This window comes from Scyliorhinus torazame, chromosome 9 (genome assembly GCF_047496885.1).
Source record: "Scyliorhinus torazame isolate Kashiwa2021f chromosome 9, sScyTor2.1, whole genome shotgun sequence".
Taxonomy (NCBI): domain Eukaryota; kingdom Metazoa; phylum Chordata; class Chondrichthyes; order Carcharhiniformes; family Scyliorhinidae; genus Scyliorhinus; species Scyliorhinus torazame.
Window position 1 is genome coordinate 44,952,197 of NC_092715.1, and position 23,321 is coordinate 44,975,517.

Below are 23,321 nucleotides of genomic sequence, written 5' to 3' on the forward strand. Positions count from 1 at the left end.
TTTGCATTGTGAAATAATGCATTCAAGGCTGGCTAGGTTGGGTGATTTGAAGTCTCCATTGTTTGTGATGTAGTCTGTCCAACGAATGTTCATGATGGATCAAAAACAGCATTGATGAAAGTTCTTCAGCAGTCACCTTTCTTTTATGTACTGAACCAATGATTCTGACAAGGTGGTGGTGAAGTCAGTCACTCTGCATGAGATTTGGTGGAGAATGGGTAGTGAATGGTTTGAGAAATGGCGAAAGGAGATATTGGCCTCAGACCAGTTGACTATATCCTTGATGACAGTGGCATCATTTGGGATAAAGCTACCAATCTAGGTAAACTGTTCTACTGCATTGATGTTGCTGCTGTCAGTACTGATTTGCAGTACAGATTGTAATTTTATCGTGGTCATGGTTGGCACAGCACTTGTACTTCCTTCAGTTTCATCATAGCATTTGCTGCTTCACAGAAACTGTGTTCAACGCCTCCTACTAATGTACCATAAGGTTGCAATAATCAGCAAATAGGAGCTCCATGAAAAACTCTTCTGTGGTTCAAGCATGTGCCAGTAGCTGTCGAAGATTGAAGTCTGTTTGGAAATGAATGTATATGCTCTCTGTCAAGCCTGCCTTTGATTCTTGAAGCATCCTACTGACAGAAGTCCCCACATTAGAGAAATTCTAGGTGACGTCTATTAACATAGAGGAGATGTGAACCTTGACAAGCCCACAGAACTGTCTATCTAATGCTGGAAAGAAAGGGTCAGTGTCTCCGGAACTTTGAGACGCAGTGATTGTCTCCCTCTACAAAAGCAGGGGTGAGAAATCTGACTGTTCAAACTTCAGAAGTATCACTTTATTCTCCATTGCAGGTAAATCCTTGACCAGAATGCTTCTGAATAGACTTGTTCTGGAAATCACTGAAGAAAGCCTCGCTGAAAGTCGGTGCAGATTCAGGCCCAACTTGGGAACCACAGGCCTGAATTTTGCGGTGAGAAAGATTCAGGAGAAATGTAGGAAACAAAACATGAGCCTGTACACTACTTTTATAGATCTCACCAAATTGTTCGATACAGTCAGCAACCGAACTTTGAAAGATCTCAATTGGGGTGCTCCTTGAAATTCCTTGCCATACTTCGTCAACTGCACAAAGGCCAGAAAGATCAGGAGTCCTCTCAAGACAGTTTCGCTATCCCCAATCGTGTTAAGCCAGGATGTATTCTTGCAGTTACCCTTTCCACCCCTCTTTTATACCTCAATGTAAAATTGGTCTTGGCCTTTTTCTCCTTCCTTATTCAAACTCTATCTTCCACAGTCACCAGTGTTCACAATGGAGCATATAAACATGGCTTAAAATGTTAAAAGTAGGGTTTTCATAGAATCATAGAATTTACAGTGCAGACGGCGGCCATTCGGCTCTTTGAGTCTGCACCGGCCCTTGGAAAGAACACCCTGCCCACGCCTCCACCCCATCCCCGTAACCCAGCAACCCCACCTAATGTATTTTGCTAATGTATGAAGCTAATTGCAGCTGTTAAACTAACTGCAGAACCAGCAACGTGGCCGATCCAGATTGCAGTTTTTAGATGCACAGTTTGCTTCAGAGAGTAATCTGGACCAAGGCTTACTGAATGCTGATGCCAAAGTAATACCATCTTCAGGAAAGCAGAATCCCTATCTACACTGCATGGATCCAGTTGACGCAAATTGGAAATACATTCATGGGCCAATTACCAAGATATTTTAAATGTAATAATGATAAGTAGGATAGAGATAAGTAGAGAAAAGCAAATTACCGTGGATACTGCAATCTGAATCAAAAACAGAAAATACTAGACAATCTCCGCAGGTCTGACAGCATCAGCGGAGAGAGAAGTGAGCGAACGTTTCGAGTCTGGAGATAAGTAGCGACTCATCATGCTAACTGGATAGGAAACAATTGATCTGACCATGGTATATGAGGATATGTAGCAATAGATTTTGTGCATATGAATATCAGATTTCTCACCCTGTCAAACATATATGGATTTCTCAGTGGGTATTGTGATGTTTTGTGGGTTTTCTTGAGTACATGGTGTGATCATAAAGCAACAAAGATACAAATAAAGATTAGACAAAAATGACAGTAAAGACTCAATGTGCTTCAAATCAAAATACACCAACAAAGTTACCTTTTGTGATGCTCTTTTATATATTGCTCTAAAATGAAGTTTGCTAACACTGGAGAGTAACTCCTTTATGAATCCGATATTTGAAAACATTATTAAGTGCAAAAGCATGTGGACACGAATTAACCTGCATTTGTCCTGGGCTTTTTTTGGTTGCAACCCAATATTTTTCTCCCCTTTATTTCTCCATGTCAATCAAGGATCTCCACACATTCTCTGCATGGTGAGAACAATCTGAAACAATCTCTAAACATATCTTAAGATCCCTTCATCAACTGAGAGATTGCACGCTTGGATAACATCGTTTGGGCTCGCTGATTATCTGTTTGAGGGGCCAAGGTTCAGCAACCAGTGTCAGAAATCAACAGAGCATAAAAAATCCAATATATTCTTTGTACCATCAAAATAATCTCACAAGGCCCTCCTTAAGGTAACTCAGAGGATGTGCACTTTTGTAATGACATTGCGTACTTCATCGCATTATGGCTGTCTACAAATCATAAACTCCTTGTGCTGTAATCACAGCTGCTCCTTTTTCGGCACCTAGCCTGAGAATTATAAGAAACCTATACATTTTTGTTCAAAAGATCAATGTACCTTTTGCAGTTACCAAACATGTAGCTGTTAATAAATTGCAACGTATCTTGGAAACCACACGGTTGATGATGCAAAGCTGTGGGACGCGATTCTCCGAGCCCCGCGCCAGGCCGGAGAATCGCCGCAACCGCGCCCCGACGCCGGAGCGCGATTCTCCGAGTTGTGGAGAATCAGCGCTATTTGCGCCGCCGCGTTTGACCCGGCGCCGGCCGCTGGAATCGGCGGGGCGGCCGATTCACCGGCCCGGATGGGCCGAGCGGCCGCGTGGATACGACAGAGTCCCACCGGCGCCATTCACCCCTGGTCGGCGGGAACTCTGTGCGAAGGGTCAGGGGGTGGCCTGTGGAGCGGGGAAAAGCGCTCCTTCACCGGGGGGGGGCCTCCAATGGGGTCTGGCCCGCGATCGGGGCCCACCAATCGGCGGGCCGCCCTCTGTCTCTCTCTCCCCCCCCCCCCCCCCCCCCCCCCCCCCCCCCGGGCCTACTTTGTTGTGCGGCTGGCCTCTGAACCCCGATGCCATGTTGAGTCGGGGCCGACGGGCTGAAGAAGTCCCCCGCTCATGCGCAGGTTGGCGGGGCGCCCATTTGGCTACGGAAAGGGAGGCTGGAGCAGCGTGAACCGCTCCAGCGCCATGCTGGCTCCCGGTGGGGGACAGAATTGGTCGTCCCCATGCAAGGTACGAAGTTACGCGCCGTCGTGGAACGCGATGGTGTTCATGACGGTGCGAACACTTCGTCTCCATTTTGGAGAATCGTCCCCATTATATATATAAGAACTTAAAATATCTAATAATGGTGAAGTCCATATCTAAATTACCAAACCTTTGCCCTGAAGAGGAAAGTAAAAATCAATCTAAAATCAACCATTGCGCTTGGTGATAAATTCACATTGGCTCCACGTTACACATTACAAACATATAGATAAGAGCAAATGACTGCGGATTCTGGAATTTGTAACAAAAACGTCAGGAAAATTTCAATAGGTCTGACAGCATCTGTGGAGAGAGAATGGAGCTGACGTTCAGTGTCTGGATGTCTCTTTATCAAAGCTAACAGATAGAAGTTGATTTTCGAGGAGCAATCTCTAAAATTAACAGCAACAAGAGAACAGACGTTAGTGATCAAAAATTCAAAGCAACTAGAAATAGATACTCAATTTAAGAATTGAAGGGGATTAACCTATAGGAAAGTCTGAGTAACTAAATCTTAAGGGAATGTTGAAGCTTTATGTGCTCGGACAAAGGCATTGTTTCAGCTCCTGGCAATGCAATGGAGAAAATGTGTGGATAAGTTTAATCATTTTGCTGTGAATTATTTAATTTTACATATGATCAAGATGATGGTCAAACCATTTTTAGAAAATCTTTTGAGCAATTTGATTGCTTTTCCACTCCTTGCTAATTGGTGATTCATGGCTGTCACCTAGCTGTTTTGCATTTCAAAGTGATGAGTGTTCATCATTGTTCACTTAAAAGTATTTCAACCTCTTTGTCTTTTCCCTGGGTATTGCTTCAGGGTAAAGAATGATACGTGTTTTGAAATTTGACGTGCAATAGACCTGTGCTAGATGCAACTTTACTTTTTAAATTAATCATGGAAAATGGCTTGAAAATTATATTAGACCATTTTGATAGTTTCATTGATGAACAGTAGAGTTTCTCAGTACATTAAGTATATTTTGATATGAATGTACTTGTGAAATGTGCCCACGAGTGACATTGTGTCTAAATTAAGCAAATTTGAAGGGCCTCATGATCAACAGAATCTTGCAATTTGTAAAGGGGTGCGGGTTTAGGCAGTTTAATCTACGCTACTCGAAAACATTTCAGACCCCCTGCAATTTTGATGGCAGCCTTTTTCAGGAGATATGATTTATGGTCCCACAGAGGAGTTGTTAACCATGGATGATGCGTAGTCTGGAGTCGGGAGCCTTTTAGATATTCAGGTTTAAAAGATGTTGTCAAACTCATGCCATATTCAGGTGGCGGATGATAACTTAAGTATATTTCAGTGTAATGATTGACGACAGGGCTTTGTTCGTAAATAGTAAGTGTCACGACCTGCTGGGCTAGTGCAGGGTCAATTTCAGCCGCACTCGACCCGGAATCGCAACACAAGCGAAATTAGATGTTATTTTAGAATACCTGAGGATCTTGGCTGAGCCCAATAAACGGCAATTTCCAGGTCAGTAAATTGAACATAAATATTATTTAATTATTTGACAGTATTATAATTAAATTGACAAAAATATAACTGACTACCCAGTACCCCTTTTCTACCCCCCCCCACCTTTTCCGGAACGGGCCCCATTTTATATACACGCACACACACACACACACACACACACACAGACAACATGGAGGGAAAGGGTAGTGGAGAGGAAGGAAAATAATTACAAAATGAAAGGATGAATTTTGTTGGCTTCCAGATAAAGTCCTTCAGGAGTTCAAGCTTTCATTTCAATACTTATTCCTTCTCGGCTTGAAATGGTTTTCTCTGGCAAGGCTGTGTTACTTTGTCTGCAGATTCAAGATCATTTGAAATATATGGTAAAACATTTGCCAGGCACAAACTGGTTTTGGAACAATAAAGCAGTTCTTTATTTCAGCAGCGAGCGAGAGAGAGCAAGGGAGCGAGAGACAGAGAGTTCCTTCTTCTTTCAAGGTCTAATCACTTCTGCCCAGCTCTCGCAGAAGCATTACGCAGGAACTAATCCCTCACTGTTGTCAGGCATAGCATTTTTCCTGGCCAACCCACAGCCAGCCAGCCAATCGAACAGACTTCCTCCAAAGCTGGTTCGTACTTGTTACTTGGTGCTGTCAAATCTATGTTTTACTCTTCAAAATACAAAACCTAGAACACACTGACCTGACCAATAGGCTGCTTTGGCTTGAGTCCACTGCTTAAAGGCACATTCCAATGTTGGGTCCACGGACGAAAATAATAAAATAAAATAAAATAAATGGAAACAAAGAGAAATCAAAAGGAAGGATTCTAACATAAGTAACCAATACATTGAACATCATTTTGTAAGTGTTCACATGTATTTGAGTACTTTATCCATCAGATTAAAGACTCTTTTGCATTCAACATAATTGGGACTTTAATGTATGATCTGGACACTTTGCTTCCACCTTCTGGTTGCTTTAAAGTTCAGAGAATCTCAGGCAAGTGTTCTCGGCCTGCCATCTTCAGCTATTTTATCAATGACATTCTTTCCATCATAAGGTCAGAAGTAGGGATGTTTGCTGATTGGTGCACAATGTTCAGCACCACCTGAGACTCCTCAGATGTCCAAATGGATCAAGACCTGGACTATATCCAGACTTGAGCTGACAAGTGGCAAGTAACATTCTCTCCACACAAATTCCACACAATTTGGATCTCCACCAACAAGCAGGAACCTAACCATCTTCCTTGACATTCAATGACATTACCATCACCACTATCAACATCCTGTGGGTTACCATTGATCAGAAACAGACTGGACGAGCCATATACATACTGTGACTATAATAGCAGGTCAAATGCTAGGAATCCTATCACTGGTAACTCAGCTCCTCACTTCCCAAAGCCTGGCCACAATCCTCTTGCCTAGACAAGAGCAGTTCCAACAACACTCAAGAAGCTTTGGCACCATCCCCGACAAAGCAGCCCATTTGATTCATGCTCCATCCAGAAATTTTCCCTCCCTCGACTATGGATGTAGAATGGCAGGATTGAGTGCCATCTATAAGATGAACTGCAAGAACATACCACGATTCCTTAGAACCTTCCAACCCCATAACCGCAACCATCTAGAAGGACAAGGACAGCAGATGCATGGGAATGCCACCAACTGGAAGTTACGCTCCAAGCCATTCAGCATGCTGCATTGGATGTATATCACTGTTCACTCATTGTTGCTGGATCAAAATCCTGGAACTCCTCTGTTAGTCGCACTGTGGATGTACTCTACCCACATGGACTGCAGGGATCAAGAAGGAAGCTCACCACTAACTTCTTAAGGGCAGTTAGAGTTGAGTAATAAATGCTGGCCTAGCCAGCAATACCTGCACCCCATGAATGAATACGACAAGATGCTTATAAAATAAGCAAAATAAATAAAGATCAAGCCAAAAAACAATTCAAAAAAATGCAATTCTCTCAGCAACTCATACATCTGTCAATCAAGCAGTGATCTTCATACTCCCATTGAAACTTTAGCCCTCTTATTACCTCATAATCATATCCAAATAAACAAACAGGCATTGAAAAAGCACTTAAAAGAAAGATAATGTTATTACCATAAAACTGTCAATCAAACAATGCTTACATTACAGCAATTTCAATCATCCAGGTGCAGAATTTGGAACCTCCCCTATGGCATGTTTTGTGACAGGGTGTTCATTTAATCAGGCAGGAGGGTTGCATGTGGAAGCTTCCACCTTCTCACGGATATCACAATTAAACCTATAGTGGGTAAGGGCCATACCAAGAAATGTGAATCCCCATTTAAGAGCCTCAGCCTGCTGCTGCTGGTATTTACCCAAAGGTAGACAGGGGATTCAGGGAATCCTGAAAAGCACGCTATGTCATGTTTGTTTGTGGGCTTCTGGGATTACAGGGTGAGGGGGAACTCAAGCCTGAAGGGGATGTTTGGAATACACTTAACTCTCTTGGAAGTGATTGATGTTTATAAATATTGTGGTGAGAACTCTTCAGAGTTGCTCAATCATGAAGGAAGATGAATGAAGCAAGGCCGATAGCTCTGTGTGTGTGTGTGTGTGTGTGTGTGTGTGTGTGTGTATGTGTGTGAAAGCTGTCAATCACAGCTCAGCAGGTGCATGCCCATGTGAGTGTGATCACAGTAATTGTTTTCACTGTCTCTGTCTGGACTGCTCTCCAGCTTCCATACAGGGGCCTCTTTTCTGGGGGACTGCCCAGCAGTCGTTCCTTTTCGGGGAGTCTGCGCAAAGTCACTTTATTCAGGGGATCTCTGGCAGAGCCTCTTTATGTAGGGCGTCTCTGAGGGTGGTCCCTTTATTTAGTGGGTCTCTGGGAGGTCTCTTTATTTATGGGGTATCTAGAAAGATCTCTATTAAGGAGGTCTCTGGAGGGAGTTTTTTATGCGGGGGGGGTCTCTGGAGGGGGCCCTTTATTTATCTGGCAGGGGCCGGTGGGCAGCGGTGGGGGTGGGAGGGGGCTCAGGTCGGAGTGGGGTCGGCAGGTCCTGTATTAAGTGGGGAAGGGTGGCCTTCAGATGGACTTTGGGGGCAACTCCCTTCAGGTGTTACCCCTTTTGTCCACCGCAGGTCCACCACGTGGAACAGATCAGTCTGAGGGAGAGTCGTTGAGGAGTCTAGTAGCTGTAGGGAAGAAGCTGTTCCTATGTCTTGTTGCTAACTTTCTCCTTGGTTCCATTGCTCTGTTTTATTACCTTTGCTCTTGAGTCGCCAGGTATCCTTATGATACCGCCACGAGGTTCAAGTCCGAGTAATGATCAATAACCCGGTACACCGATTAATAAGATTCAAATCAAAGCACATTTATCATACAGTAATCGCTACTCATGCACAAGTTCTACGTTTAAGCTACTTCTACAACTAACAGGCCTATACTTAACTTTGGACTGGCCCACCAGGTCAGGGGAACAAATGGCTTTTCGTTCGGGTTCTGAGTCTGCGGGATTCAAAGTTGGTATGGATTGGTAGCTAAGAGCGCCTATCTCATAGCGAGCGTTGATTTAAGACTTACGTTGTTCGGGGGTCACTGCACCGGTCACGGTCAATGTTGGTCGGTGTTGCTGGGTGACCCGGGCAGGATGCAGAGGTGAAGAGAGAGTGATTTGAACTTGGGGCTTAACTCTTATAGTTCCCAGGGGCTTCCCGCCTTTCAGGGCGGACCCTGTACCTGGTCCCAAGTGATTGGACTTTGTCCCAATCGCTTGGTTCGAATTTCTCCAATACTGGAGTGGTTCCCTGATCGATGGGTGGCCTTGAGGTGCTCGTCCACCTTCTTTGTGTTGGCTCCTGCTGGCGCCGAGGAGTCTGGCTTTGCTTTGTGTGCCCAAAATGTTACTTATTGTTCCCGGGGATTGCTCATCAGTATGCAGATGGCTGTTACTTTGTTATGCTGATGGTCACTGGTATCGATGTTTTCTGGCCTTTTCAGAGGTAAATACACAGCAAACCTGCAGCTGCTGGTTTCTGTCTATGTTGGCTGACTTTCCCATCAGCCTTTGCCGTTCGCCATTTTCAATCGGGAGTTGGTCAATTTAGGTGGCTACACGCCCTCCTTGTGATCCCAATGTGAAGCGTGAAGGATCACATAACTACGTTGCTTTCTATTCCCTGACCTGGGGAGCACTCCTTTCATGGCCTCTACACTGACCATAACTATGCTAAAACATTTTAACTGACAATTCTATGGGGCGCTATGTCAAACAGGGACATGCATTACAAAACAAAAAAAAGTGGGAACCTCTAACTATTCTTAATACACTACACTCACTTAAACATTTCATCACTCTAACTTCCTCAACCATACAAACAAAATCATAGCAATTTATACACATTTTTCCTGGCTTGGCAGTCAAGCTCAGGATCGTACAATTGCTCATGAACATTTCTTTATTTACAATAAAACCGCAAATTAATGCTCTTTATTATAGATCGCGGGGGTTGGGGGTCTGGTCGTATCCGAAAATAGGGGATCTGATCCTATATACTGGGGTGCGAGCATGGTAGGCTCTCCTTCTCCATTTTCTTAGACGCATATTCTGCACGATGCAGCAGAGTATCGCCAATACCAGCAAGGATTCTATTACGTAGGACAGGGAGTACCAGGTTATAAACCTGGCACACCAAGATGGTGCGGTGTTGCTGGTGACTGGGCTCTGGGTACTGTGGGGAAGTGAAACATTAACGTCTGGGGGCTTGAGGTCATGGGGTTCGCGTTCACACGCAACCAAATGTCCATTATTACGATGAACCATCCGAAGGGAGTCCTCATGGCTGTTCGTCTTTCACTTCTCTCCTCTTCTCTTCGCTTCTCTTCTCTTCTCCGGTCCTGGAGCTTCTGGAGTTCTGTGGAAACAAGCATAGTGTCTGTAACTATCTTGGTTTAACATCTCGTACGATAGTCTGTCTGTCCTTTAGTGCCAATTACTCCCTTTATAATTGGTCACTATGTGTGACTCCCTCATTTATTTTGTTTTCCAAAAATCGAATTTTAGGACAAGACACACTTTCAAATAATGAACCAGTGCGAGCCGTCTCGCAGACTGTGCGATCTACCATCCAAATGTTTCAGGATGTAAAGAGCATGTGTTGGCAACCTAAGGGTTACCTGAAATAAAAAAAACTTTTTGAACTAAAATTTCCAAAATGAGGTGCGTATGGGCCGCGACGGGTAAGAGTTGGCTGGAGTCCCCGGGTAGGACGGCTACCAATGCTGTGTCTCCCCCTACCCGAGTGTAGTTGACCAGAGGGGGGTGTTCCCAAGCCGTTTCTCCACTGCCTGAGCAACCGACAAGAATGGGCAAGAAATGTAGTCATCGTGGGGGGCTGCCGGAGTGGTTCTTCCCTCGAACCAGAAGGGCAGTTATGAACGGGCGTCTGCCGACAGACGAGTTCCGCTGAACTGGCGTCTGGGACCTCAACAAGTCTCTGCAGACAAACTAGTTCCTCTGAACTAGCGTCTGGCCAATAGCAAGTCTCTGTGGGCAAGTTCTCAGAGGTTTCTGCTGAAAAGGCGTGGGGCCGTGAAAACAAAATTTGTGGTCTGACAAACAACATTTAACAAACTTACAAACAACGTAAAACATGCTGCAGGTTCCATCAGAAAGGACACCGTTTTCTCCCAAGCGGTTCCTTTTAAAACATCATCTGAACACCTCAGTTATCGGTTGCGAACAGGGTCGCAAATGGGTTCTCATTCTGGGAGTCAGACTCAAGGTCGTCATCTTCTCCCGGATGCCAAACTCTTGAATGTATTAAGGTCGATAATGCTGAATGGTATGATTTGGGGTCGCTCTCGTCGTTTCGGACGAGTCTGTATGAGTTGTCTCGGTGCCAATAGGTGGTTTCTAGTTGTGTGGGGACGGAATCGGGGTCGTCATGGTAGGTCGGGGGTCGGTGTTGGGGTCTGTTTAGGAAAATGATCATGAAGGGATCACTCGGATCGTAGTCAGACTCGCTGGGTGTGGGTCCTGTTGCATGGGGATAGTAGGGAGGCGTGCTGTGGCTATCGTCCGAGTCACAGTCGCTGTCTCTGCTGCTGCAGTTGGTGGGCGTTCCGGGGCGGAGTGTATATTTTGGGGGTGGAGTCGAGGTCGAGTCCGTGGCTGGGCTGGGCGTGTTGGGGGATGGTAGGGTTATGTTGGCTGTGGGCGGGGGGGTGGTGTGCTGCGTCGAGCATGATGTGGTGTGAGTGGTTAGACTGTGTTCCATATGCCTTCAGCTGGTTGATATGGAACCACGCAGTCTTTCCGTTGGGATACTTTATCTTGTATACGGAAGGGCTTACTTTGTCCGCAATGGAGTACGGACCCAAGGACTTCGGTGACAGGAATGTGCTGGGGTTGTATACGTAGAGCATGACTTGCTGTCCTACACTGTACTCAGTCGCATGCACTGTCTTGTCGAAACAAGCCTTGCTCTGTTTCTTTCTGGTGCCAATTTCACTGCGTCTGCTAGCTGAGCCATTTTAACATTTTCCACTAATTGCTCTACTGCTTTCTCGTGTGTGAGGGCCGTCACCTCTGGGCTGGTCAAGTCTAAACCTAATAAAAATTCTGTGCCTTTCATGGGGCGTTCGGTCATGAGGGTGTGTGGGGTGTAACCTGTGGAAGTTGAAACTGTATTACGCAAAAACATCAGCGAAAAAGGGAGGACTGAGTCCCAAGTGGTGTTGTTTTGCTGGACCATTATTCTGAGGGTGGATTTTAGGTTCCGATTCATGCGCTCCACGATACCACTCGACTGTGGGTGGTATGCTATGTGGAATTTTTGGGTGATGCCAAATATCGTGAGGACGTTCTTCATGACGCGTCCTGTAAAATGGGAGCCTTGGTCGGATTCAATGCTGCGGGGGAGTCCCCATCTTGTAAAGATGTGGTGGGTCAAAATCTTGGCTGTGGTCTTTGCCGTGTTTGTTCTGGATGGGAATGCTTCCACCCATTTCGTAAACGTGTCTATCACCACGAGTACATATTTATAACCATTCCTGCAAGGGGGCAACGGTCCTATAAAATCAATCTGGAGGTCAGTCCAGGGGCCATTAACGGGTCGGGTGTGGCTAAGCTCAGCCTTTTTGGCATATCTGTCCGGATTATTCTGGGCGCAGATAAGACAATTCTCGATGTAGTGATTTACATCGTCCTTTAAATTCGGCCACCAACAAAGCTGCTTGAGGTGGGCTGTAGTGGGATCGATTCCCTGATGTCCATGACCGTCATGGAATAAACAAATCAGTAGATTCCTGTCCTGTTCAGGAACCACATAAAGGGTGTCTTTTAACACCCCACGGTCATGTGTGGTCAGAGCATTTTAAAATCTCTCATAGGGTGCTGGATAGTTTCCTTTTAAAATCTCCCTGAGACTTTGTCCTGCTTCTGGGCCTCCACTAGATCCTCAATCCTTGTCTGCGAGACCTGAACTGCATTCACTGGTGCGCTTTCGGGGGGTGTCCAAAAATATTCATGCCTGGAACCTGCTTTAGCCAGTGCGTCGGCTTTTACATTTCCAGGGGGGGGAGGAACGATGGTGACTTCGAACTTTGACTATCCCAAAAGTCCTGTTCTGTGCTCTCTCTAAAATGTGACAGAGTAATGGGGCTTAGGGGAGGGGTTTTCTGTTACACGTGTCTGCGTGCTGGGGGCTCTGGGTTGAACTACTTATCTTTTTGGGGGGTGTTTTCGCAATAAAGGGGCCTGTGTTGTGGGGTGGAGAGATAATTTCACATTCATGGGGGTTTCCGGGGTAATGTAGGTTGTCGGCTAAAAAGGTGTGCGTCTTTGTCCGTTTAACAGTGATGTCCCATCCCTGCAAGAGAAGGGTCCATCTAGCTGCTCTAATCTAGCTTACTGTACCGTCCTTGAGTCGTCCGTCCAGTAAAGGTTGGGTGGGGGTGTGGTCGGTGAGAATTGTGATGGGGTTCAATCCGGTAATATACGAAAAATACTGGACTGCCCAAAACACTGCGAGCAGGTGCCTCTCACAGGCTGAAAATCCCTGCTCCACAGCATCTAAAGTTCTGGCCTTAACAGGCCTTAACTGTTCGTGCCGTTCCTGGAGGAGCACAGCCGAAAGGGTGCGATCTGTGGTTGCTACCTCTATAGCGTAAGGGCGGGTCTGGAACTTGTAGTGCGGGGGCTGCTATGAGTGGTTGCTCCAACGCATCCACAGCATCCGTATGCTGCGGAAGCCATTCCCAGGGGGCTCCTTTCTTTAGGAGGTCTGAGAGGGGTGCTGCCTTGCTGGCGAAACCGTCAATGTGGTTTCGGCAGTAGCCAACCAGTCCTAAAAACGACCGGAGGGCTGAAACGTTCTGGGGAAGGGGGAATTTAGCAATCGAGTCAATCCTTTTAGGCTCGATCTCGCGTTTACCACGTGTGATAAATGTTCCCAAATATAACGCCTTATCTTCCAAAATCTGGGCCTTTTTGTGGTTGAGTGTAAGAGTTCCAGGAGTTCGGACAGAAGCTCAATGTGCTCTTCCTTGGTGTCTGTCTGCTGTAGTAGGTCGTCTACGTACTGGACCAGACATTCGAGGCGAGAGAATTTGGCTAAACCATTTGCCAGCTGTCGGTGGAAAATGGAGGGGGACTTGTGGAATCCTTGTGGCAGGCATGTCCACATGTACTGCTGATTTTTGAAAGTGAAGGCAAATTTGTACTGGCACGCCTTTGCCAATGGAATGGACCAGAATCCATTACTGACATCCAAAACCGTAAAGAACCGGGAATTGAGTCCCTGCTTGAGCATGGTCTCAGGACTCGTTGCTACTGTGGGGGCTGCTGCGGGGGTGATTTTGTTGAGTTCCCGGTAATCGATGGTCAGTCGCCATGATCCATCGGGCTTTCTCACAGGCCAAATCGGGGCATTATTCGTGGAGGCTACTGATCTAAGTACGCCCTGCTCTAATAAGCTTTCTATTACCTTTGAGATTTCTCACTTTGCCCCTGGGGAAATCCAGACTGTTTTGGGGGTCTAGGGTCAGGTCCTGTTATTTGTACGGAGCCAGTCATCCGGCCACAGTCGTGCTTGTGGGTCGCGAATGCTGCCCTGTTCTTTTGCAGAACTGCCCTAACCTGCTTGTCCGTACGAAGCGTGGTCGGGTTGAACCAAAATTCGCCTACTGCGCTAATTTTGTTTGCTTATTCTCCTATGTTGAGCGTTGCGGGGGCTCTTGCGGACTTTGCCATTTTCCAGACACACTGGTTGACTGGATCAAATGATAAGTTGTGGGAATTCATAAAATCGATTCCCAGAATGTGTTCTGCTGTGTGGGGCAGGTCAACTAAAACTACGGGGTGCTTGGTGGTGATTTTACCGATTTGAATGGGTACAGGGGCTGTGATGTGTCCCTGCTGTGAGTGGCCTGTAAAGCCGCTGAGGGTGATAGTGGCTGTAGTGGGCCACGTGTCCTTTTGGAACATGGTGGAGGTATTTATTGTGGTGCGGGACCCTCCTGTGTCCCATAGAAATTCGATGGGCTGTTGTAACACTCCTGTGACTTGGGTGGGGGGCTGTTCTTTCCTTCATTCACCCATGCGGGGTTCTGGTGCTTTTTTACTGCCTGTATATATGCGTCGGCCTGCTTTTCCTCGGGATTCTTGACTGCGGGTTTGCTTTGTATAGATTGCTCCCAAGCGCGTGACAATCTTTTCACTACCCACTTTTCGTTATGGACCTCCTCTGAGGGATCATAACTCACGCAAGCTTTCTGTCCTGTTTCTGTGGCATGGAAAAAAAGGGTGCGGGTCCATTTGACCATGTTGTCTGGGGACAAATGGGCGCGGTCTAAGTCTCCAAAGACTGCTGCAAAGTGGATCCACAGGCGTCCAGCAAACGCTGTGGGGTGCTCGGCTTTCTTTTGCCTGCATTTGTTGAGGCCATCTACGGGGTCACCCCGGTTATACCCGATCGCATCCAGGATCGCGGTATGCATTTCTGCAAGGGTGCTTCCTCCTACATTCTGTGGGTCGGGAAGGGCTGCTGCTACTGAAGAGTCTAAACTTAAAACTGAGCTTTACATGCTCTCGCTCATCCAGGCTGTACATGGTCGCCTGGTGCTTTACTGTGGCAAAGAAATGGTGGGGGTCTGAGGTGGGGAGGAACGGTGTGATTTTCTCGCACGCGTCCCGTAATTGGGTCACTGTTAAGGGGGTGGAGTATAGAAATTCCTCATTGTCCGATGTGGCTGTGCGGTGGGTGGTGACTGGGTTAATTGGAGCTTGAACTATCTGCTGTGTGGGGGGTTGGGGTTGGTACGGATCGGTAGCTAGTGTTGAATTAAGACTTGCGTTGTTCGGGGGTCACTGCACCGGTCACGGTCAATGTTGGTCAGTGTTGCTGGGTGACCCGGGCAGGACGCAGAGGTGAAGAGAGAGCGATTTGAACTTGGGGCTTAACTCTTATAGTTCCCAGGGGCTTCCCGCCTTTCGGGGCGGACCCTGTACCTGGTCCCAAGTGATTGGACTTTGTCCCAATCGCTTGGTTCGATTTTCTCCAATACTGGAACGGTTTCCCGATCGATGGGTGGTCTTGAGGTGCTCGTTCACCTCCTTTGTGTTGGCTCCTGCTGGCGCCGAAGAGTCTGGCTTTGCTTTGTGTGTCCAAAATGTTACTTATTGTTCCCGGGGATTGCTCATCAGTATGCAGATGGCTGCTACTATGTTATGCTGATGGTCGCTGGTATCGATGTTGTCTGGCCTTTTCAGAGGTAAATACACAGCAAACCTGAGGCTGCTGGTTTCTGTCTATGTTGGCTGACTTTCCCATCAGCCTTTGCCGTTCGACATTTTCAATCGGGAGTTGGCCAATTTAGGTGGCTACAGTCTGGATGTGTGAGTCTTTAGACTTCTGTATCTCCTGCCTGATGGAAGTGTCTGGAAGAGGTCAAAGCCTGATGTGAGGGGTCTCTGACAATGTTATCTGCCTTCTTGAGGCAGCGGGAGGTGTAGACAGAATCAATGGGAGGCTGGCAAGCTTGTGTGGTGCGTTGGGCTGAGTTCACTACACTCTTGGGCTGAGCAGTTGCCATACCTGCTCTAATGCAGCCGGATAGGATGCTCTGCGTGGACCAGCTGGGAGAGGTGTTCGCGGACATCTTTAACCTGTCCCTACTCCACTCCGAGGTCCCCACCTGCTTCAAGAAGACCACCATTATACCGGTACCAAAGAAGAACCAGGCAACGTGCCTCAATGACTACCGTCCAGTGGCCCTGACTTCAGTCGTAATGAAGATCTTCGAGATGTTGATCATGAAGCGCATCACCCCCATACTCCCAGAACGCCTTGATCCACTGCAATTCGCATACCGCTGCAACCGGTCCACATCAGACGCCATTTCCCTGGCCCTACACTCATCCCTAGAGCATCTCGAAAACAAGGACTCCCACATCAGACTCCTATTTATTGACTAAAGCTCCGCCTTCAACACCATAATCCCAGCCAAGTTCATAACAAAGCTCCAAAACCTAGGACTTGGCTCCCTACTCTGCAACTGGATCCTCGACTTTCTGACCAACAGACCACAATCAGTAAAAATGAACAACAACACCTCCTCCACAATAGTCCTCAACACCGGGGCCCCACAAGGCTGCGTACTTAGCCCCCTACAGGACTGTGTGTACAGTCCTGTACACACACGACTGCGTGGCAAAACCTGGTTCCAACTCCATCTACAAGTTTGCTGACGATACGACCATAGTGGGCCGGATCTCGAATAATGACGAGTCAGAATACATGCAGGAGATAGAAAACCTAGTGGAGTGGTGTAGCGACAACAATCTCTCCCTCAATGCCAGCAAAACTAAAGAGCTGGTCATTGACTTCAGGAAGAAAAGTACTGTACACACCCCTGTCAGCATCAACGGGGCCGAGGTGGAGATGGTTAGCAGTTTCAAATTCCTAGGGGTGCACATCTCCAAAAATCTGTCCTGTTCCACCCACGTCGACACTACCACCAAGAAAGCACAACAGCACCTATACTTCCTCAGGAAACTAAGGAAATTCGGCATGTCCACATTAACCTTTACCAACTTTTACAGATGTACCATAGAAAGCATCCTATCGGGCTGCATCACAGCCTGGTATGGCAACTGCTTGGCCCAGGACCGCAAGAAACTTCAGAGAGTCGTGAACACTGCTCAGTCCATCACACAAACCTGCCTCCCATCCATTGACTCCGTCTACACCTCCCGCTGCCTGGGGAAAGCGGGCAGCATAATCGAAGATCCCTCCCACCCGGCTTACTCACTCTTCCAACTTCTTCCATCGGGCAGGAGATACAGAAGTCTGAGAACACGCATGAACAGACTCAAAAACAGCTTCTTCCCCACTGTCACCAGACTCCTAAATGACCCTCTTATGGACTGACCTTGTTAACACTACACCCTGTATGCTTCATCCGATGCCAGTGCTTATGTAGTTACATTGTATATGTTGTGTTGCCCTATTATGTATTTTCTTTTCTTCCCTTCTCGTCCCATGTATTTAATGATCTGTTGAGCTGCTCACAGGAAAATACTTTTCACTGTACCTCGGTACACGTGACAATAAACAAATCCAATCCAATCTCTATGGCACATCTGTAGACGTTTGTGAGAGTCGTTGCAGACATCTCAAATTTCTTTAGCTTCCATAGGAAATACAGATGTTGTTAGGCTTTCTTGACTGTTTCATCAACGTGAGTTGACCACGACAGACTGTTGGTGATGGTGACCCCCAGGAACCTAAAGCTATCGACCATCTCCACGTCGGAGCCATTGATGTAGACGGGTGTGTGTCGTGCTACGCTTCCTGAAGTCGATGACCAGTTCCTTGTCTTTCCAACATTTAGAGAGAGGTTGTTTTTGGTACACGATGCAACCAAGTGATCTATCTCCCTTCTGTAGTCTGATTCATCGTTGTTTGAGATACGACCCACCATAGTCGTATCATCCACAAATTTATACATCGAATTTGAGTTAAATCTTGCCACTCAGTCATCTGTGTATAGGGAATACAGTAGAGCACTGAGCACACAACCTTGCGGGGCCCAGGTGTTGAGGACTATTGTGGAGGAGGTACTGTTACCTATCCTGACAGATTACGGTCTGTTGGTGAGGAAGTTAAGGATCCAGCTGCACAGGGAGGGTCCAAGATTGCAGAGTTTGGTTATTAGGCTTGACAGGATAATGGTATTGAAGGCGGAGCTGTAGTCTATGAACAGCAGTCTGATGTAGGCGTCCTTGTTGTTGAGGTGTTCGAGTGTTGATTGTAGGGCCAGAGAGATAGCATCTGCTATGGACCAGTTGCGGTGATCGAGGAACTGCAATGGATCACTGTCTGAGAGGCTGGCGTTGATCCATCTCTTGATTTGCCGCTCAAAGCATTTCATGATAACAGACATCAGGGCCACCGGTCGGTAGTCGTTGAAGCTCGTGGAGGACCGGAGAATCATGCTGGCCCAGAGAAAAGTGTTTCTGGCCCACTCAGTGAATGCAAATGGGTTAATGTTATGGAGTGAGTTCCAGGTATTTGACCCGGCAACGGTGAAGGAATGGTGATCTATTTCCAAATCTGGATGGTGTATGTGATCTTCCAGTTGGTGGCGTTCCCAAGTGTCTGTTGTCCTTCACCCCGAGATGGTAATGGTTGTGGATTTGGTAGATGCTGCCTAAGGAGCATTGGTGAGTTCCTGCAGTGCAGTTGTAGATGGTACACATGGCTGCTACTGCTCATCAGTGGTGGAGGGACTGAATGTTTGTTGATGAGTTGCCATTAAAGTAGGCTGTTTTATCCTGGATGGTTTAAAGCTTCTTCAGTGTTGTTGGAGCTCCACTCATCCAGGCAGGGGGATTGTGGCCAAGTTTTGGGGAGTGAAAAGGTGAGAATTCTGAGCCTTTGACGTGCTCTTAGAACATAGAACGATACAGCGCAGTACAGGCCCTTCGGCCATGATGTTGCACCGAAACAAAAGCCATCTAACCTACACTATGCCATTATCATCCATATGTTTATCCAATAAACTTTTAAATGCCCTCAATGTTGGCGAGTTCACTACTGTAGCAGGTAGGGCATTCCACGGCCTCACTACTCTTTGCGTAAAGAACCTACCTCTGACCTCTGTCCTATATCTATTACCCCTCAGTTTAAAGCTATGTCCCCTCGTGCCAGCCATTTCCATCCGCGGGAGAAGGCTCTCACTGTCCACCCTATCTAACCCCCTGATCATTTTGTATGCCTCTATTAAGTCTCCTCTTAACCGTCTTCTCTCCAACGAAAACAACCTCAAGTCCATCAGCCTTTCCTCATCAGATTTCCCCTCCATACCAGGCAACATCCTGGTAAATCTCCTCTGCACCCGCTCCAAAGCCTCCACGTCCTTCCTATAATGCGGTGACCACAACTGTACGCAATACTCCAAATGCGGCCGTACCAGAGTTTTGTACAGCTGCAACATGACCTCCTGACTCCGGAACTCAATCCCTCTACCAATAAAGGCCAACACTCCATAGGCCTTCTTCACAACCCTATCAACCTGGGTGGCAACTTTCAGGGATCTATGTACATGGACACCTAGATCCCTCTGCTCATCCACACTTCCAAGAACTTTACCATTAGCCAAATATTTCGCATTCCTGTTATTCCTTCCAAAGTGAATCACCTCACACTTCTCTACATTAAACTCCATTTGCCACCTCTCAGCCCAGCTCTGCAGCTTATCTATATCCCTCTGTAACCTGCTACATCCTTCCACACTATCGACAACACCACCGACTTTAGTATCGTCTGCAAATTTACTCACCCACCCTTCTGCGCCTTCCTCTAGGTCATTGATAAAAATGACAAACAGCAACGGCCCCAGAACAGATCCTTGTGGTACTCCACTTGTAACTGAACTCCATTCTGAACATTTCCCATCAACAACCACCCTCTGTCTTCTTTCAGCTAGCCAATTTCTGATCCACATCTCTAAATCACCCTCAATCCACAGCCTCCGTATTTTCTGCAATAGCCTACCGTGGGGAACCTTATCAAACGCTTTGCTGAAATCCATATACACCACATCAACTGCTCTACCCTCGTCTACCTGTTCAGTCACCTTCTCAAAGAACTTGATAAGGTTTGTGAGGCATGACCTACCCTTCACAAAGCTATGCTCTTGTAGCCAAATTATTCGATGGCTAGTCCTGTTGAGTTTCTGGTCAATGGGTACCCGTAGGATGTTGACAGTGGGGGATTCAGCAATGGTAATGCCATTAAATGTCATGTGGTGATGGTTAGATTCTCTCTTGCTGGATGATCATTGCCTGTCTCAGTAATGAGGTCATGACAGCTATCATTGATTATTGTAAAAAACCATCGGGTTCACTCATGCCCTTTAGGAAAGGAAAATTGACGTCCTTACCTGTCTGGCCTACTTCAGATCCACAGCAATGTGATTGACTCTTAAATGGCCTGCAACCCACTCAGTTCAAGAGCTGTGAGGGATGGGCAGCAGTGCGAGCCTTGCCAGTGACACTCACGTCCCATGAAAACATTTTTTTTAAAAAAGCATGGGAAAAGCACCACCTGCAAATTCCCCTCCATGTCACACACCATCCTGAAATAACGGGCGCGATTTAATGGAAGTGAAACAGAGTCCTGTGTTGGGCGCATTTAGTTGGGCGTTTCCCGGTACTGGTCGCGCCGAGAACAACCCCGCTGTTAAACGGGACTGTGCTTCATTTCTGGGCCTCAGGAATGCCTCACCGAGGTCACACTTCATCCCATTTCCTGCACTAATGAGCCTAGGTCGGCAGTTCAGGATTAGATCGGGTGCCATTTTTAAGATTTCTAGACCCCCGCCCCAAAAACAGCTAAGATCCAATGCCCCAACTCACCAATTAGGGGGTTATCACACATCCCCACACCGCTTCTCGGCCTTTTGGCTCAGATCAAGTGTAGTATCTTAGGGCAGCATGGTAGCATTGTGGATAGCACAATTGCTTCACAGCTCCAGGGTCCCAGGTTCGATTCCGACTTGGGTCACTGTCTGTACGGAGTCTGCACATCCTCCCCGTGTGCGCGTGTGTTTCCTCCGGGTGCTCCGGTTTCTTCCCACAGCCCAAAGATGTGCAGGTTAGGTGGATTGGCCATGATAAATTGCCCTTAGTGTCCGAAATTGCCCTTAGTGTTGGGTGGGGTGCTGGGTTGTGGGGATAGGGTGGAGGTGTTGACCTTGGGTAGGGTGCTCTTTCCAAGAGTCGGTGCAGACTCGATGGGCCGGATGGCCTCCTTCTGCACTGTAAATTCTATGATCTATGATCTGTACCTCATAAGGGCAGGCACCCCCAGGCTGATCCCAGGCAAGGTGCGACTTAGGTACACTGGCATTTCCACTGGTGTCTTCCACCGTGAAGACTGATGCAAAGTAACTATTCAGTTCCTCTGCCGTGTCTTTATTTCCTATTATTACTTCTCCAGCCACATTTTCCAGTGATCCAATATCTATTTTGCCTGTCTCTTACCTTTTATATATTGAAAGAAAACTTTTCATATCTTCTTTTATATTACTAGCGAGCTTGCACTCATTTTTTACCTTCTCTCCCTTTATTGCTTTTTTAGATGTCCTCTGCTCACTTTTAAAGGCTTCCCAATCCTCTGGCTACCCACTAATCCTCGCCATCTTGTATGCTTTTTCTTTTTGCTTTTATGCTGTCCTTGACTTCCCTCGTCAACCAAGGATGCCTGAGCATGTTTCCTCCTCCTTGGGATGAATTTCTGTTGTGCCTCCTGAATAACCCCCCAAAACTCCTGCCATTCCTTTTCCACTGTCTTCCCTGCTAGGCTCCTTTTCCAATCAACTCTGGCCAGTTCCTCCTTCATGCCTATGTAGTCACCCTTATTTAATTGTAATACTGTTACATCTGATTCCAGCTTCTCCATCTCAAACTGCAGGGTAAATTCTATCATATTGTGGTCAGTGCTCCCTAAGGGTTCCTTCACCTTAAGTTCCCGAATCAAGTCTGCCTGATTACACATCACCAAATCCAGAATTGCCTGTTCCCCAGTGGGTTCTACCACAAGCTTCTCCAAAAAACCTTAGCCGAGATTCTCCAATATTGGGGTTATGTCCCCACACCTGTGAAAAAACGGATGCAAATCATTCCGGACTTTTTCTGGAAAGTCTGGGATGATTCTCCGTTTTTAAGGGGGCTTGCAGGGTTAGACACAGCTCTAGCTTCCAAATTGGGACCCTGCGCTTCCGGCCGTGGGTCTGCGCGGTGGTCGCCTGCGGCGCTGGCCCCGTGCAACATGGCGGTCCCACAATGTAGGCCTGCGCCAAAGTAGTAGACCCCCCCCCAGATCGGCATGCCCACCATGGGTGGCTCCCGATCGCGGGCCTGGCCGTCGTGGAGGCCCCCTGGTGACGGATCCCCCCACCTCCACCAGGACGGCCACTGCAGCCGCGACTCCGAGCTCCCGCCAGGTGGAACCATATGTGAACCTCGCCGGTGGGAACTCGGCCGGTCGTCCGTGCAGAATCGACGCGGGGAGGCCTCTTTCAATGGCCCCCGATCGGCGCCGCATCGACCGCCCACGCGTGACTGGCGGCGATTCTCCGGTCGCTGGAGAATCGTGGGAAGGTGTCACGTGTCCGACGCCCCATTTTCCGCCCCCGCGATGGGCGTGATTGCAACGTGGAGGCTCGGAGAATCCCGGCCCACCTCTTAAACATTACACAATTCCTTTTCTTGGGATCCACTACCAACCTATTTTTCCCAGTCCACCTGCAAGTTGAAGTCCCCCATGATTATTGTGATATTGCCTTTTTTATTTGTCTTTTCTATATCCTGATTTATTTTCTTCCCCACATCCTGACTTCTGCTCGGGGGCCTGTACATAACACCTATCAGGGTATTTTTACCTTTGCGATTCCTCAACTCTACCCACAGAGATTCTATGCCTTCTGATCTTATATCGCTCCTTGCTATCGATTTAACTTCATTCTCTTACAAACAATACAACCCCACCCCCTTTGCCCATCTGACTGTCCTTTCGATAGGACACATATCCTTGAATATTTAGATCCAAGACCTGATCCCCTTGCAGCCACGTCTCTGCAATGCCCACGGCATTGTACCCGCCAATTTCAATGTGCGCAACAAGTTAATTAATTTTGTTCCGTGTACTGCGTGCATTAATGTACAACACCCTCAGTCCTGCATTGACCACCTCCCTTCTCACGCTTGTCACCTTTTTTGCTCTGCCTGAGGGTGATGTTGTTCTCTTTTTTTGTTTTCTATTTTCCCTTCAGTTATGACACCTTCTCAGCTAACACTCTGGTTCCCACCCCCCAGAAGAAAGAAAACAAAACAAAAGGGGAAAAGCATCT

The 23,321-nt window shown here is 47.2% G+C and overlaps 1 protein-coding gene and 1 pseudogene across 22 annotated transcripts in view; both read left to right on the forward strand.

The window, feature by feature from the left end:
* The window catches only part of LOC140429166 (teneurin-3), a 3,593,949-nt gene that overhangs the window by 1,121,991 nt on the left and 2,448,637 nt on the right, over nt 1-23,321 (forward strand). The window lies entirely within an intron of this gene.
* LOC140430160 (U2 spliceosomal RNA) lies at nt 20,855-21,020 on the forward strand (annotated as a pseudogene).